General features: G+C 35.3%; 1 pseudogene; it reads left to right on the plus strand.

Annotated features, from left to right (window-relative positions):
- The first annotated feature begins 5889 nt into the window (after positions 1-5889).
- On the plus strand, positions 5890-6977 carry LOC118806513 (annotated as a pseudogene).
- Positions 6978-17984: the final 11007 nt, after the last annotated feature.

Raw genomic sequence — 17984 nt, forward strand, 5'->3', positions numbered from 1 at the left:
GTTAATTCAGTTCAGCTCCAGTTAAGATGTGTCTTTAACAGCTTGTGGAGGATATTGAGATGGTCAGTATTAGACCTGTTACATGTTCACTGACCTCTCAGGTTAAACATCTACAGATGTGAATTTGGACTCCAAATAAAGTGAAAACCAACTGAATTCAGCAGATTATAAACTAATTTTATTCACACAGTTAATTAAATCTGTTGATAATCTGCTGAATGTATTCACTGCTGCTACATCACTGATATATTGTTAATAGTGTTACTAAGAGAATGTTGAGTGTTTACTTCATCTAAAAGAGGAGCACTCAAAATAATATATTATTAATAACTATTTCACAGAAGACCATATGTGTTATGAATACATTTAAACAACAGTTCTAAGGCACTAGGGCATTATTAAATACTTGTCAGTACTTTAGCTGTTTTTAGTGTAATTTTCTCAGGTTCTTAAAGATTGTTAAATGATGCCATAATTTATTCAGTCATTATAGCTAAAGAATATTGTCACTTATTTCATGTCAATCACACAAATGATCAATGACCAATAACTTTAAACTTCTTAAATATTGCTTACTCAGCTCTACTGATGCTCCATTCCCAACAGCCAGAGCGCAGTAGTAAGTTCCAGTGTGGTGCTGGTTGAGGATGTTCTTAGGTAACTTGTACTGAGAGCTGTGTGTAGAAGAGCTGATCTCACACTGACGGCTGCTGCTGTTCTGATGAGTGTAAATGATTTCAGGAAAGGATTATCCTGCAGCAGCTCTGAACCAGAGCACTCGGAGATCTTCTGCTTCAGTGTCAGAGAGGACCGTGCACTGCAGAGTCACTGACTGTCCTGGAGAAACTGTACCTGATACTGGAGTTTGGACCACCGACAAGTTTAACTGAAGATGATCTGTTCAATTTAATAAAGACATCTTGTTTACAGCTGCACTGTCTCATGATTAAACATGATAATGATGATATTAATCATTTATTATGTAAGACATTAACCAAAAAGCTAATTCTAAATGCAATATATACAATCTAATATGATTCTAACTTTGTAAAACTAAATTGTGAAAAGTTTTGAATGAGTTAATATGTTAAAACAGTAATGTGATTACCTGTCACAGCTAAAACTATGAGATTAGAAAATGTAAATATTTTTCCATCACTGTGTCCACAGAAGTACATTCCTTTATCATCTTTGGAGACTGATTTAATTGTCAGAGAAAAATCTCCATTTACACTGAATGTTGAATTATTTAAAATGGGAGGTCTGTTGTCTAACTTTGTTACTACTTCTTTAGGTTTCTGCCACGGCTGTTGTTTGTACCAAACCTTAACGTTTCTATCAGACTTTTCAACTTTGCAAGACAGAGTAGCACTTTCTCCAGCCTTAACTGAGACAAACGATCTCTCATTAAGACCCACAGCTTCAACAAGACCTACAAAATGACATGAAATCAATTATAAGCAATAAAAAAAAAATGGGTGACATTTCAGCAACAGAAGTTATATAAGAATCTAATTGCATTTTAATATCAGACACTTTTGAAAAGAATTCATAACTTACATATTATGCAGAGAGATAAAATCATCATCATAAGATGCTTTGCTTATTTGAAGTAACTTAGAAAGGAACCTTCTGCATTTGCATGCTGAGCTCAAGAGATGAATCTCTTTCGCTGGCGAATGTCACAAGGCCCTCCTCCCCTTCTGGCTTCCTTGTTTAGAATGATTCAAGTCTAATTATAAGAAACAGTCCACTCAGTAATTATTAGTACCTTTGGTTAAGATGGAGATCACCTCTTGTAGTTTTGAAGACTTAGTGACCCCAAAATGCTACCATCTTCTGCAAAGGTGAAAACATGAACTCTGGAGAAATTTTAGCCTTGCTAAACATCCTCCTCAACGTGTATGGCATTTGACAGCTGTTTCACCTTATATTTATACCCCCGTGAAAAAGGACATTTCCATACCCAAATAAAACTGTCACAGGACGGCTGGGGAGGGGTGGTTAGACCCAAATGCAGAGATCTTTTGGATAATAAGGAATATTTGTGTGTGAAAGTTAGTGAGACTGGTTTTAACAATCACCCCTGGGTGGGATTTGAACTGGGGATGTACTGATCTGCAAGTTACCACTGCACCACAGGGGCCCAGTCTGAGGGCTGTAGAGCAGCTTACAGGATGAATTGTGGGAAAAAATGTGGGAAAATTGTAACAAAAAGAATGTCAGAGCAGCGTGCTCAAAAAAAGAAGATAGTCTCACACAAAGGAAACAAATAAAGGAACACAAAAGTCTTCCTTTCTTTTAGCTTTTTCTTTTGTTTCCTTTGGAGCTACTTTGTGTTTTATTTTCTTATGATTCTCTTTTCTTTGTTTAAAGCAAAAATTTTCTTTTCTTTTCTTTTCTTTTCTTTTCTTTCTTTTCTACCAGTCACCCCTCTACAAAGGTGTGACGCTGAGTGTCATTTGTCACTGTCTTTAATACAGCCCTCAGCAGGTGAGCCTAGTTGGCCTGATGAACCCAGATAAGTCTGGGAATTGGAGTTCCCATGGCCACTGGCTCTATTCCTCTCAGAAAGCTGCTTCCGCCCTCTGCTGGCTGTTGGTGGCATGGAGCACTAACTTACAGAAACAGGAGGACCCGCCTATTTTTCACTAGAAAGCTTGACCCAAAACAGACCCAGCCAGGACCAAGAATATATTGAAAGGGAACATTTCACATGTAGTTCATTTTCTACAATAATAATAATAATAATAATAATAATAATAATAATAATACATTCAGATCAATTATTACTAATAATAAAAGCAATACTGACCTAGCAACTAGTCTTAATTCAACTCCACATTCTAATTTTTTGGAGGCAAATGAAAATGATATAAAGATATTTCTGTGGTCTTTCAGGATCTTAATGTTAGGTGGAAAGAAGAATGTTTCATTCAAAAGAACCTCATTTTCATCCAAAGAACCTCGTTAGGCCGAAAAACACACACACATCAAATCCCAAGGCAAAATATTACTTAACCACAAACTTAACTTTAATCTTTAATATTGTTTTCCAGATCTCATGGAGTCAATAGCTTTACTAATGTGCATGTGAATACCTTTGAATGGTACAGTTGTTGACAGTGTTTCAAATTACAGTTATTTGGGAATTTGTATAGGATCTTTTAGGACACACACTGATGAGTAAATCAATTAAAACTTAGAATTAGGCTGGGATTCTTGTATAGAAATAGAATATTTTTTTTCTTCTGAAAGTAGAAAGAAGGTTGTTCAAGCAATCATTTTTATTGTACTGGGTTATGGTGATGTAATCTATATAAGTGCAGCTCCTTCATTGCTGAAGCCATTAGACATGATCTAATACAGTGCATTGGGTTACTCAATATAAGATCACTAAACTCAAAAGCAGTAATCTTAAATGAAATTATAAGTGATCATAAATTTGACGTTTTCTGTCTTACTGAAACATGGGTTAGACAGGATGAATATTCAGCACTAAATGAGGCCACCCCTATAGGTTATAATTATGTACACAGCCCAAGATTATCAGGCAAAGGAGGTGGATTATGTGTAATCTACCAGAATACCCTAGATATCAGTCAGAAACAATGTGACACCTTCACTTCTTTTGAGGTTCTCTCCATCAACGTTACTAATCCGGCCACAAAAAAGAACGCATTTTCATTATTTAACATTTATAGACCACCAGGACCCTACTCAGAATTTCTAAAAGAATTTAGTGATTTCGCTGCAAACCTAGCTGTGTGCAATGATAAGGTAATGATTGTAGGAGATTTTAATGTTCATTTTGAGAAGGCAGATGACCCACTAAAAAAGGCGTTTACTTCAATCCTAGACTCTGTTGGTATTACCCAAAATGTAACAGGGCCTACACACTACTGTAGTCACACTTTAGATCTAGTTCTGACACTCGGACTTAACAAAGACAGGCTTAATATCCTACCGCAAACCTCAGTAATCTCCGACCATTACCTAATCTCTTACGAGCTACGTCTTAGCCATAATACATGTACGTCCCCTCGCTATTCTGCAAAGCGCTCAATAAAACCATTTACCGCCCTACAATTCATAGAAAACCTCCCAGTACTAACAACCCTAGTCTCCACTCCATCAGACCCAATGGAGCTAGATGTATTAACCGACTATTTAGAAAATACCTTTCGATCTACTTTAGAAAACGTGGCACCACTAAAAATCAAAAGGATAAGACAGAAAAAGCTCGCCCCATGGTACGATGATAAAACCCGTACCTGAAAACAAACAGTACGGAAACTAGAGCGGAAATGGCGATCAACCAAGCTGGAAGTGTTCCACTTGGCCTGGAAGGACAGCCTTATAGAGTATAGGAATGCTCTCACTAAAGCTCGCTCAGCATATCTGGCCTCGCTGATCGAGAACAATAAATATAATCCTAGAGTACTGTTTAGTGTGATCTCTAGAATTACAAAAAATCAGGCAGGTACTGAACCACGAATTCCGGCGACCCTCCCCATTTTACCTTCTGAAAGACTCAGCCTCTCTGACATGTTCTTTTTCTACCCAGTGATCTTACTGACCTGTGGCCAATTAACCTTGAGGTGTTTGTTTTTTGTTTTTTTGTTTGTTTTTGCATTACACAACTTTACCATTCTTTTCTTGCCCCCGTCCCAGCTTTTGTCTTTGTAATATTTTCAAATAAATATAGGGTTAAAAGATTTGCACATCATTGCATTTTGTTTTCATTTACATTTTGTACAGCATCCCAGCTTTTTTTGGAAATGGGGTTGTGTTTACAAAGCTCTTTTGAAAAAGTTACTACTCCACATTTCATCCTTTCTTAGTCAGAATAAATAGAAAATGCATTAGACAGAATGACTGACATGTTCTGAATGTACCATTCAGAGAATTTGGGCAGAAAGCATTTTCATGCAGTTGAGTGCTAAACTACAACATCTTTCACTGTTCAGTCAATTCAAAATACTTTTAATACATGAGAGCTCTGTGTGTGTTTCTCTTAATTTTATCAAATGTATGTCTTTTTTAGGTTCTATCTGTTCTATTGGTTTTGTTTGTTTTATTTGCATTTTGTACATATGTTTGTTTATTTTAAACTTATTTTTAATCTTTAAAGTAGTAGTTTTATTAAAGTAGTTCTTTGTTTTTGTTTACAATATAGTTGTATTATTTTATTTTATGTCTTACAGGACCAAATTGTAAATGAGGCTTAGTCAGTTTACCAACCACCCCAATATTAGATTAAGGAAGGTATTATTCTTCTCACTGGTCAAGAGTCACACACAGCCCAGTGCAGCTACTATACACTGAATTTTGAGGAGTCCTGGTTCCTGTTAGAGCTTTATGAAGTAGAATTTAAGCTAATCCAAGATTGGAATGGAAAATACAAAAAAGCATTTTCACTGGTTAAAATGAACACCATTCCTGCTGTTGCTCTACTGATTGTCCAGGGAAGTTGTTTTCTTTAAATAATGACACTTTTTCACAACTTTAACCTTTAACCTGAATCTCTGCACTTTCTCTACCAGTGATAAACAGCAAGATTAAAAAGGAAGCCAGGGGGGCTTTTGGTGGTCAAACTAGATAACAAAAGAAGTGAAGGAAAAAGACATTTTCTGTTAGCCATTACCTGCGTCAGCCAATGAGGTGAGAATGTTGTAAGCTCATCAGGCAAAACCAGCCTGGTCTGTCAATCACTTCCTTTCAAACATGTTACTCAAAGTATCAGTCATTTCAGTCATGAGGATGTCTTTTCATGAAATATGTAAGTTTTATTGGTATTTTTAATATTATGTTAAATTACATTTATCAATCACTAATAGTTTTGATTAAAACTGACTGTTCAATAATTATTTTATAGATGCTGCAGAAATGCTGGATATTTACCATAAACAGTCGTTTGTCTCTGCTAAGCCTGGTGAAGCCGTTACCCTTCAGTGCACACTGGCTGACCGTCAGAGTACTGAAGACGTGTTTTGGTACAAACAGCCACTGGGACAAATGCCTCAGGAGGTGGGCATCAAGGGGGCATTTATGGAAGCAGTATTTTCCTCACATTTCAAAAACTCAAGCTTCAAACTGGAGAGAGTGGAGAACAGCGTTAGTCTGACTATACCACACCCCACAAAAGATGATGAAGCGATGTACTACTGCGGGATATCTGTGATGAAGATGATCAAGTTTTCCACTGGAACATTCTTAGCTATTACAGGTAACTTTATTCATATTGTTATTTATATTGTATATAATATTACAATATATATTATTTTATACAACTATAAAGTTATAGAAGTGTTTAATAAAAGTTTGGACCTGCTAGCAAGTCCTGGCATTTGTGAATAACCATCGGTTATACTATATTAGGCTGGTAGACCTTTGTGACTTCATATGCACAGTGGATGTTGTCTAAAAACTTCTGTGTTACACTGACCAGATCATCCTCAGTTAAACATATCAATGCTCCATCCTCCAGTACGGGGCTCAGTTTCTCCAGGAGAGTCGGTCACTATGCAGTGCACGGTCCTCTCTGAGATCAGAGCAGCAGAACTCCGAGTGCTCTGGTTCAGAGCTGCTGCAGGACAATCCTTTCCTGAAATCATTTACACTCATCAGAACAGCAGTAGCCGTCAGTGTGAGATCAGCTCTTCTACACACAGCTCTTCTTCTCCAAGAACATCCTTGACCACCACCATACTGGAACTTACTATTGTGCTGTGGCTGCTTGTGGGAAGATCATTTTTGGTAATGGGTCTGCTGTGGAAATAGGTAGGTGCTAGTTGGAATAAACATAGTTAAAACTGTGAATACGGCTGTGCTATTTTTAATTTTTTAGAAATTAGTGGATTCTTGCACAATGTAGTATCATACTGAATTCAAATGAACTGAATTGAAATTATACATTGCAGTGCAAAAGTCAAAGACCATCCTTCACTCAATTTCCAGTCATACAGGTCATTCATTTTTCATTAGATATATATAAAAAAGTTAGGGTTAAAATTTTCACTTGCATAATGAAGAGACTTCTGTTTTCTTTTCCATTGAATATATGTTTTCTGCTTTTCTTCTCCTGGTATAAATGATATGTGGTCTCTGACTTTTGTACAGTGATGTATGTGCTTTACACTTTTTGGTAAAGCTGGTGTCTTTGTATTTCTCCATTGCACCCATTCACACTATATAACACAAATAAAGCTTAAACAACAGCTGAAGCTATTATAACTATATGAAATTAAGGTCTGATCTCTATTTTCTAGATCATTCCAATTCTCATCATTCAGCTCTTGTTGTGATGGGTCTGGCTCGGGGTTTGTGTGCTGTCTGGAACGTCACACTGTGCTGCTTCTGTATGAAATGGAAAATCTGTGAACACTGTCAAGGTAAGTTAATTGAGGAATCCAAATATTTAGTATTTTTCCTCTTTTTTTCAGTGATTCTAATGTTCTGTTTCTCTGTGAATTTCAAGGCAGTAAACCTCACCCTGTCACACATGATCTCTCAGGGGCAGATGATCTACAGCGGCAGGTACGCCATCATTATTTCTTGGGAAATTATACCAAACATATATTCTATGGAAATGAAAGGGTAACTGACCAAACATTCTGCAAAAACACTAACTTTCAGATTTTGGAAATGGAAAAACATCATATTTATTTACTTGGGACATGATTTTATCCACAGGAACTTACAAAAGAAGCTAATATTGGAAACCAAAGTGAAATAAACACCAGATACATAATAATCATTTAGTTATTTTCTAATCAAAAATGATAAACTATATAACTTGAAATATTAAAGATTTACTTTATTATGAATAAATAATTAATAATTGCATACATCCTGGTTTAAATAATTAAACTGTCTTTCAATATCTTGATATGTTTTTCTGCATGAAATTTACTTAATGCTTGGTGGATCATTATTAATCAGTGAATATATATTATTCATTTTTAATTACACTAATTTTGAAGTTGCAACTTTACTTTATAATGTATTTATAAACAAATATCGCAAAACTTATTATCATTACTAAAGAAATGAAGTATAATATGTTTATTGAATTGTGTTTACATTAATTGTACATTCCTGACAAAAGCTTAAGAAACAAACAGGTAAAAAAAATATTATTAAAAAGCTAAAATTTATTAATGTATAAGTAAAATGCATAAATGTTATCTCACAAACCATTACATAATGAGTAAGGTGCCGTTTACAGGGGTCTGTTTATATGAAATGCTACCCGCCAGTCCTGTCATAGCCAGATGCAGGAATCAGCAAGATCTGGATATAGATGTTATGTTATCTGTAAAAGTTGGTCGACAGGTCAAAGAAGATGAAGACTAATGATATAAAGTTCTCTCTGGCTTTGTGGAGCTCATGTGACTGACTATGTGACGGATCTGTTAAGTGATCCAGTTTGCAATCAGACTGTTTGGTGTTCAGAAGAATGTTTATCTTAAAATACAGAGATTTTAATTTTAAAATGTTATACAACCATTTGTAACCAATTTAGATATAAGCTCTTAAATATAATAATGGGCGATGTATCATGGAAAATATTTTATTTCTCTAAAAAGATGATATTAATCTGCCAACAACATATATCATGAAAAAAAAGAAAATTCTTGAAAGTGATCCATAATGTGTTTTGAAATAAAACCCATCAAATGAAGACATATGCCAAAAAAAATAAATAAATAAATAAATAAAAGTACAGAGAAAATATACTTTACTAAAAACTTCACCATATTAAACTACACAGTTTCAACTATACTAGTGAAAGTCTGAGTACTGCATCAAAATCGTAATCAATTGAAACTGGAAATATAGAGCCAAAGACATACTTGAGAGAAAGAATAAAGTATCTACAAAAGTACATTCTTTAAGAAATAAAATTATCAGTACATTCTTTTTATTGATTTATTTATTTATTTTTAATTGAAATAAAATGATACTGGGTACATGTTGATCATGCTCTGTGTAATTCAGACTAGGGAGTCTGATTACTCAAGGATAATCTTTTCTATCATAAAAGCAATATGATCATAACCTCTGCAAAACACAGTAGAAGTGAGAAAAATGTTCTCTGTTGTGAAAATGTAATTCAGTAAAAGCTTAGTGCAGCACCTCCCCACACTAAAACAACCAAACATGACTGTTCCCCTTTAAGTACAGGAACACAGCACCATTACTTAAGCAATGTCAAACTATAGTACCAGCAGAGTGTGTTACAATAATGAAAAAGTAAAGTGGGCCTGCAGTTTGTTGCATTCAGAGAAGACTCTGAGTAGCAACTTAACTGGATGTTTGGGGGCCCAGGCTCAAGGAAAAAGGACTAAATTATTCTGAATTAAAACTTGTACAGCATATTAATATAAAAATATTATAGCATATTGCAACCAAAGAGCAAGTTTGATTATATTTCAGAGAAAAAATACAAATACAGTATTAAGAGTATTAAGAGGGTTTTTTTGTATTAAAAAATGACTAATGTTACTGTCCAAACTGAAATTTGAATAACAAGCTCCAAAGTACAACACTGTAATATCACCAACTATGCTACGCAATTGCAATAAGCTTCAGAGCTACAACTCTGTTTAAGACCTCTACAGAGTCATAAATCCCAATTATTTAACAATAAGAAAAACTTCTTTATCAAATTAATAACCCCTTCCTGCTGTTTCACTGGCTATTGTTAAAAATGACAGCATTATGCAAAGTGATGTTTTACAGATATTACTGGTGTCAGGTCAGAGTTACTGAACTAAAAGCTAGAACGGGTCAGCATTGCACCAGAGAGGGCGCTCAAGAGCAGTGAAGCTTGTGGAGCCTGAGCTAATCCACAAACTCTATTCCTGGGGCGACGCTGAGCTGAGTCTCACTGAAACAGATCTGGAGGGATCTCTTATTATTATTATTATTATTATTATTATTATTATTATTATTATTATTATACATGCAGACCAATAGGGCACATTTACACTCTGAGGCCAAAGGGACAGGGATTCAACCTCCCTCTGGGGTATATCTCTGTATGTGCCTGGCTACAGAAAACCAGCTCTACATTAATTGGTTAACCTTGATCAAAAGATGAGCAAATAAAAGAATCTTAAAAAGTATCTATAAAATGTTCATTTCACAGCAGGACCAAGACACTGTGGAGCTGAATTATGCGGCTTTGCACTTCTCTGAGAAGAACACTAAAAAAGGGAAGAAGAAGAAGAAGAAGAAGAAAAAGAAGAGAGGACGGCCTCAAGACAGTGTCTACTCTGAAGTGAGAAGCTTCAGTTAGATATAAATGTACATACATTATGACCCTGAACAGACTCCTGTTCTGTTTACCGGACTATACTTGGTCAGGTGAGCTTAACTCTTCAAATCCCAGGCTTATTACAAACTAAGGGTTATTATTATTATTATAACTACATGGACTATAATGCAAATTGGCATAATTATTCCAAAGTTATAAAAGTGTAGTTAATAGTACAGTTAAAGCAATAGAGATGAAACCAGAGGTAACAGTGACTCTTACAGATGCAAATCTGACATCTTAACCTTTAAGATCACGTCAAGTTTTGAACTGCAGTGCTCAGAGCCAGATGAGTCATACCTCATAATCAAGCTTCTTATTAAAAGAGGAATAAATGAGTTTTTAAATGGTAGTGTTTACCATTTTCTCTTAAAACAAGAGTTTTTCATTCTATTACACTTTGTCTTTACTTGCCAAATGTTGTTCTGTGAGCTGTAAGCTGTGCAAACATGCAAATAAAGTAAACATGATGAATCCAGGCTTTAAAGTAGTGTTCACTGACTCTGTTTCACAATATCTCAGTGATGATGCATGTAAATGTTGGATGTGGTGGGCGGAGTTTGCTCCTGTCCTCACTGAGGCTCCTCTTTCATCTCTGTGTGACAATTACCAATGATATCGTCCTCTCTCTCCTTTAGACGTCCCCCACTTCCTTTCTTTCTCGCTTACACAGATTCGTCTGTACAATGAAAAAAAGTTGATATTTTCTTTGCTGAGTAACTTAGTGGATTCTTTAAAAAGTAAAAAATTCTAAAAAAAATGGCAGTCAATTGTTAATCTTCTAGTTCACATTCTAGTGTACTTATTGGTGATGTTATGGTGCTTAGTGACTTTATCTTTACCTAGAAGAGTTGACTTCAGCTTCAAGTGTTACCAAAGACAGATGAGAACAATGCTGAGTGCTAATAGGTCCTATTGGTTCTAATCTTGAGTACCAAAAACCATAAAACTGGAATCTTCAGTACTGGACTGATGGCCAATCTTCAGTACTGGACTGATGGCCAAAAAATTGAAAAGTGCCAATGGTTCAAGTGTTTTGTGCAATAGAAAAGGACCCTTTCTTCAAAATTTGTTTAATAAGACCAATTTCTTAAAGATAAGTGTACAAAAAAAAAAAAACAATAACTGTTATATGTGTTAGATGGTAGGTGATTCTAAAATGAGAAAGCAGTAGAAACAAAGTCATGGTCATAAAATGAACATGAAGGATGTCTTAATGTGCCTACTTTATAATTATTATATCAGTATTGTTTTATTGATTCAGTTATTAATTAATATAAAATAAGAATGATTTTTACAAGTGGTTCCAAACTTTGGAAAGGTAGCGTAAATGTTTGTGCTTGTTTGTGTGTTTGTGAAACTCAGTCTTTGACGTGTCAGTGGACGCCTCTGCTTGTAGGTGCTGTTTAGGCTGTTGGTGGTTTTCACAGCTTTTTGTTGTCCTCTACGTCTCACTCCTTCACCTACTGCACTGCTGAAGTTTCACTGCTTTATCTCTGCAGATCGCTTTGACCACCCCTGACCAGGTTTCTCAGAAAAACAGCCCCTCTCACCATCAAAGTTTCCACAGGAAGCTCAGCTCTATCTGTCACAGGACACGTAGCAGCTTTCTTTAGACACAGAGTGCAGCTACAGAAACTGGACAAACAAATAACACATTAAAATATCTTCAAAGCAACAGGGGTTTTCTCTCTTTTTCTTCACTCTGCAGTCAGTAGGATATTTAGCGATTTTATTTTTCAAATCAATATTTGAATTTTTTAAAAAATCTAACCATTCTACTAAACATGGTTGATGTCATAATCTGCTTCTGTTTACACAGTGACCTAATATTGAATATTTCATCTTCATGTCACATTTCTTTGTTTTAAAATCTAAAACATAATGAGCAACACTGCAACCTGAGCTCAGTCTTCTGGACACCACTGTATATGGTAAATATGTTTGTCTGAGGCACAGAATTGTTTTTGGCATATGTGTCCATCATGATGAGTAATATTTGACAGCTACTGTGATGATTTTCCAGACTAATCAAAAAGTAGAACACAGAAGCTGAGAACTCCTGAGGGAAACTGTATTTTATCAATACAGGACTAATAAATCATAACATCTACTCTGAACAGCCCTTAACACCAAAATCTAATTTCCCCAGTTGCATAATGGACTAGACTCCATCTTTACAGTTTCCAGCTTCTTAGTGTGATCCATCCCAGTGATCCACAAAGCAATCCCATAAATCCAGTCCAGAAGAGTCCAAAACACCATCCATGAGGGACCAGCATAACTGGTGTTTCATCTCATCATAGCCCTTTCCACACAGTCTGTATATGATCACCTTGACCCGGTAGAGGTCAACCATCACAGCTAAACACCACATAGTCCCTCTTGGCTTCCAAGCATGGCTTGTTCTGTCTGTGAACAAATACACTGTGATTTGTTCATTGTGAACAAATACACATTTAAGGCAGGCTGCCTCACTCTGGCTCTAGTTGATTGCTCACCCTCTGTAGATGTCCAAGGCAGAGTAAACTGCTGTTCAGATCTTCTTCATCCCTAAACGTGTCTGTCACCTGTGAGAGGAATTTTCTTCTTTCCCAGGCTTGGTGAAGTGTAGAACCCCATTGTAACATGAAGTGCAAGCCCACAACACACACCTATCCTTAATTCCAGTTGATCAGAATAGGTGCCTAAAGCAATGGCCCTGCTGCCAAACCCAAATCTCAAGGCCCTGTCCAGTCACAGTTGACTCACTGTCACCATCATCCAGCCCTTCAGCATTCACAGTTTGAAGCTGGGTAGCAGCCCCACCTTCACAATAGAGGTGGGCCAACCAATAGGAACCTTCCTTACACCATAGCTGTGAAAAAGTCACCAAGCAACACCTTTAAGTCAACCCCTTATAATTTGGTGGAGTGTTTGAGAGTTTATGCAAGAAAAATGTCATTAAAAAAGCGGGAAATTATTTTTTGTATTTCTCTGACGCCTCATAATAGATCAGAACAAAAGCAAGGTTTGTTAGCTAGTTATCTAATTAATAATCAACATTGGTTCCTGGTTCTTGTAAGTAACAAGAGCTTTAAGTCCTCCTACCAGCAGTTAAACCACACTGTCAGCTGTAGCTGTGCCTAAAACCTTTCACTGGAGCCCTCACCTTTCTTTCTTAGTAATCTCTCATGCAAATGAGGGGCTGCGCCGGAGGCTGCCACAAAAAGACAGGACCAGCCCCTGCTGTGTGAGTGAGTTCAACAGAAGCAAAGAGACCAACAGAAAGATCCTAATAGATCAAATCATAATTGATCATAACAGGAGAAAAGCTTTTACTGCTCCTGTAAACACTTAATCAAACTGAAGCCTTCACAGCTTTTCAGTTTCTGTCTTGCTGTCTGCAGTGACTGAAGGAAAAGTCTGTTGTTTTATAATGTGCAGAGCTGTATTGAAATATGTGTCATACTACCTCTAAAACGCTATTTAACCTGCAACATAACAAACCTGTATTATCTGCATCTGAAGTTGGAGCTTATGAGCTCTCAGCACTGACAGATTCATCTCCACATTAGGAAGAAGAAAAACTAGCTGGTTAATGGCATCAAATCATACATTTTTATTAATGCAAACCTTTTGTTGTATTGCTACAGATACATGAGAAATATATGTGTTTAATTGTGTGTTTGTGTGTTAGTGCTTTACATGTTCTTCTAACTTTTTATAGTTGAGCTCCTCATGTTTGCTCCAGGCATGTGCTTATCGGTTGAAGGTTGTGGAGATTAAGTGCCCCCTTGTGGTGGAGGACAGAACTGCTGTTATTTTCTCCTTCTGGACTGCAGAGCAGCACTTTTCTTAAACCACTTTTTCTGGGGTGGACTGAAAGAACAGAGTTTCCTTCAGGGTGAGTGTTATATTGGAAAATGAATCCACAAACATTGATCTTTTACTTTTAACACAAGCTTTACATGAAAAAAATATCCTCTCATCCTTATTATTGGCAGGTCACTCTGCTCAGTGTGGTGCTGTCACTCAGGGACAGTCTTAGGCAAAGATAGACAGTCAACTACGTCCCCTATGAGCCAAGGGCTCAGTGAAAATACAAATTAGATATATTGTATTTGTTGGCGTTAAATAACTTATTCCAAATATATATATAAGTTGAATACATAGCATTGTCAGTCATTTCAATGCATCAATGCATTATGACCATGACCCCCGCCCCCTGCCCCCAGTCATGGTAATAATGAATTATTCCATATTATTACATAATGACACAACTGCATTAAGACAGACTAGTATGTAAATGTAATTAAGTGATTGTCTACATCATGGTGAGGAGGTTTTTTGTTGTGATTTTCTTGGTAGTGTAGAAGTCAGAGAAGTACAGCAGAGAAATGCAAAAATAGCTCAGAATAAAGAAGAAAGCAAAAGGTTTGTGGCTCGACACCCAAAGCTGACTTTATTTTTTCATTCAGAACAGAGTGCTGCACAGACTCAACAGTACACAAAGCTAACATTAATGTTAGTATAGATAGCTCCAGTGTTGGGATCAGGAATTAAAAAAGTAATTTTTACCAGTTACTAATTACTTCTATCAGATTGTAACAGGGAAATCTTACTGATTACTTCCTGGAAATGGTAATACTTAATGCTCCTTATTTTGCTTCTACTCTGTACAAAATTATTTTACTCTATTGAAAACTTTGTTGTTTCATGCGTATTTCTTCAAACAAGCAAAAATGATTCATCAAGATAATGAGATAATTTCATGTAAAACTGACTAGAAATATACAAAATCTTGTCATTTTTTTCACAACAATGGCTAAATGAAAATATTAGACTTTAAGACTTGCTTTAAAATTATTTTGCTTGCCAAGATATCGTTTTCTGCAGTGTAAGCAGTTCTGTCAAAAATGTAAAACATTTCAGGGGGCCCCATTCCTGTCTTTTGTCCAGCCCAGCAATCACAGTTCTCTCTGCTCACTCTGCTGATCTTCTTCATTGCTAACTCCATTTTGCTAAAGTAACACCAGTGTGTTCAGAAAAAAAATATTCATGTAAAGTTAAAATTTAGATTGTGGTCACTCTGATACTCGACCAATCAGAGAGACAAACAGCAACAGAGAATGAAAGAAATCATTTTAATTTTAGTAGAGAAAAATAGTTTGTTAGACAGATATAAGTTTAAATTATTATCAATTTTGTTTTTGTTCTCCAGAGCAGCCTCTGTTTTTCAGCACCATAGTTCAGTTTCAGCACTACAGAGAGATGCACAGTGTAAAGAAAACTGAATGTACAGTGGTGTATATATATATATATATATATATATATTTATATTTATATATAAAATAAAATATGAAACTCTGGAGTGAAGACAATGTGTATGAAATCGGTGCAACTGTAAGATAATTCAACCAGTCATAAAAGACATTATATTTATATTTTTTACATTATAATTCTGTATTTGGAAAGCTTTATAAATGCATTTGTAAGGCATGAAAAGATATAACAACTTATAATACCTGGCATAAGCTTGTATAGTTGATCTTAAGCTCATGCATAACAATAAAGCTAGGTAGGTAAAAACTTGTGATGGATCTGGGTAGTTTACAGAAAATATAACATAACCTTGTTATTGTACATTACAACATTCATGTTTACAGTGTTCTTATGAGCAGATATTATAATGTTTTATGAAACCTGACATGATAACATCATATTGTATTGTTTTATAAAGTGTTATGCATGCAATTTTAATTATTTATAAGCAATTAAATAGGCTTATGCCAGGCATGATAAGCTATTATGCATGCTATTTAATGCCTTTTAAAGACATTTATAAATTATTATGAATACAGGATCAATAGCAAGTGTTACCAAAAAAGCACCTAAGAGATCTATCTCAAGATCTGTCACTAAACATGTTCAAGAGTTTGTCAGGAGATTTGCTATTAATACACATTGTATTGTATCTTGAGCCTCTAAGCTGATGATTTCCTTTTTTTTTAAGCACATAACAACCCAGCATCAGGTTAATATTACTAACTACCCTTATTACTTTAGAGACGAATGACACACAATGACACACATGTTAATCACTACAGGATAAAGATTTGGACTTTTATCCTAGAACATCTTCATAGCTGCTGTTCCTGCTTTTAACCACCAGGTGTCATTAATATACACTGGGCATTAAAGCTTTGAGAAAACCTTTTCCATTACAGTTTAAATAAAAGCCTCACTGCTTCAGAAAGCTTCGTTTTTCCATCACTAGTTTCTGTCTGCAGCCTAAAAAGTCAACAAAGTCAACCTGAACCAAACTCAAGAGCATCTAATACACTGTTAGAAATAAAGGTTCTGTACTGGTACATTTTTCATTCATCAAGGTACAAACAATGTAAATGTGTAGCTAACTTTCTTTGGGAAACCAAATAAGAGCTAATAAAAGCATTTATTTCTTATGGTGAATTTGTTAATAAAAGCACATATGTAGTCTAACTTATGCTCTACTAGCCCATCATATGAAGATGCAAACATACTTTGGACCATTAAGACTTGTTTAACCAAGTACATGGCCAGGGCCCATTGGCAGGCTCAAAGGTTTATTACACACTTCTATAAGAATAGCTTAAGCAGCTTGCATTGAAGTCCCTGAACTCACTGAATAATAATAAAAAAACGTTCTGTTCTCTATTTTGATAAAGATGTCTGTGATTCTACATCTTTCATCTTAAATGTGTGGTTGATTAATTAGTTTAATGAATCTTTGTGAAAGATTAATCAAAAATTGGCAAATGAATGAAAACTTCTTTAAAGAGTTTATTTTCAAAAACACTTTTTCTGAACCAGAAATCATGACTAGAACAAGAAGTATGCTTTACAGTATGATTTATAGTGTGGGTTATACCCCTAAGCAGAAATATAAGAAGAAATTAAAGAAATATTTATTTACAAAAACAAGCAAAAATAGTTAATTGATAAGTTTTGACTCTTTTATTTGCACATTGTACACATTCATTCAAGTAGTTTAACAATATCAATAGAACACTGAGTCTACATGACTATAATAACTCAGTAAGACTTCTTTTCTGTTGTGTAATACAGCTTTACTGAACTGCTCTGTAGTCAGAAACAGGGGAGAATCTCACTCGGGTGAAAACTTTCTCCTTTAGCGCTCTTCTCTTCATCTTCTCAGAGAAACATAATGCAGTGAAATCAAACTCCTCATCGTCAGAGTCCTGTTTCAGAAACAGAAGATCAGTGCTGAAATGGACAACAAGCATTGTAATCTGGATAAACATCTTTAAGGAAATATCAATGTCTAATAGCATTTTTATATAGCTACAAAATCTTTAAGCATTTTGCACAAAAATATTAGAAAGCATTGGTTGATAAAATGACATAGAAAAAGTCATTCAGTAATATTTTTATCAGTCTTGTCCACAACTCTGTAAAACTGCCACAATTCAGTTAATAAACAAGTACAGTCATTACTTTCATGCACAACAGAATTCAGATCATAAACAGTTTTCGGAAATGTTTGTTCAGTTGGGATAAAAATGAAAAATAAAAGCTGGAAGAGTGAAAATATTTGCATAAAACATTAAAGAACTGCATTAAAGAAACTCACATCCAGACACAGTCAAAGTCATTGTGTAATTTAAAATGGCACAGT

The sequence above is a fragment of the Colossoma macropomum genome, unplaced genomic scaffold, assembly GCF_904425465.1.
Source record: "Colossoma macropomum unplaced genomic scaffold, Colossoma_macropomum, whole genome shotgun sequence".
Classification (NCBI taxonomy): Eukaryota; Metazoa; Chordata; class Actinopteri; order Characiformes; family Serrasalmidae; genus Colossoma; species Colossoma macropomum.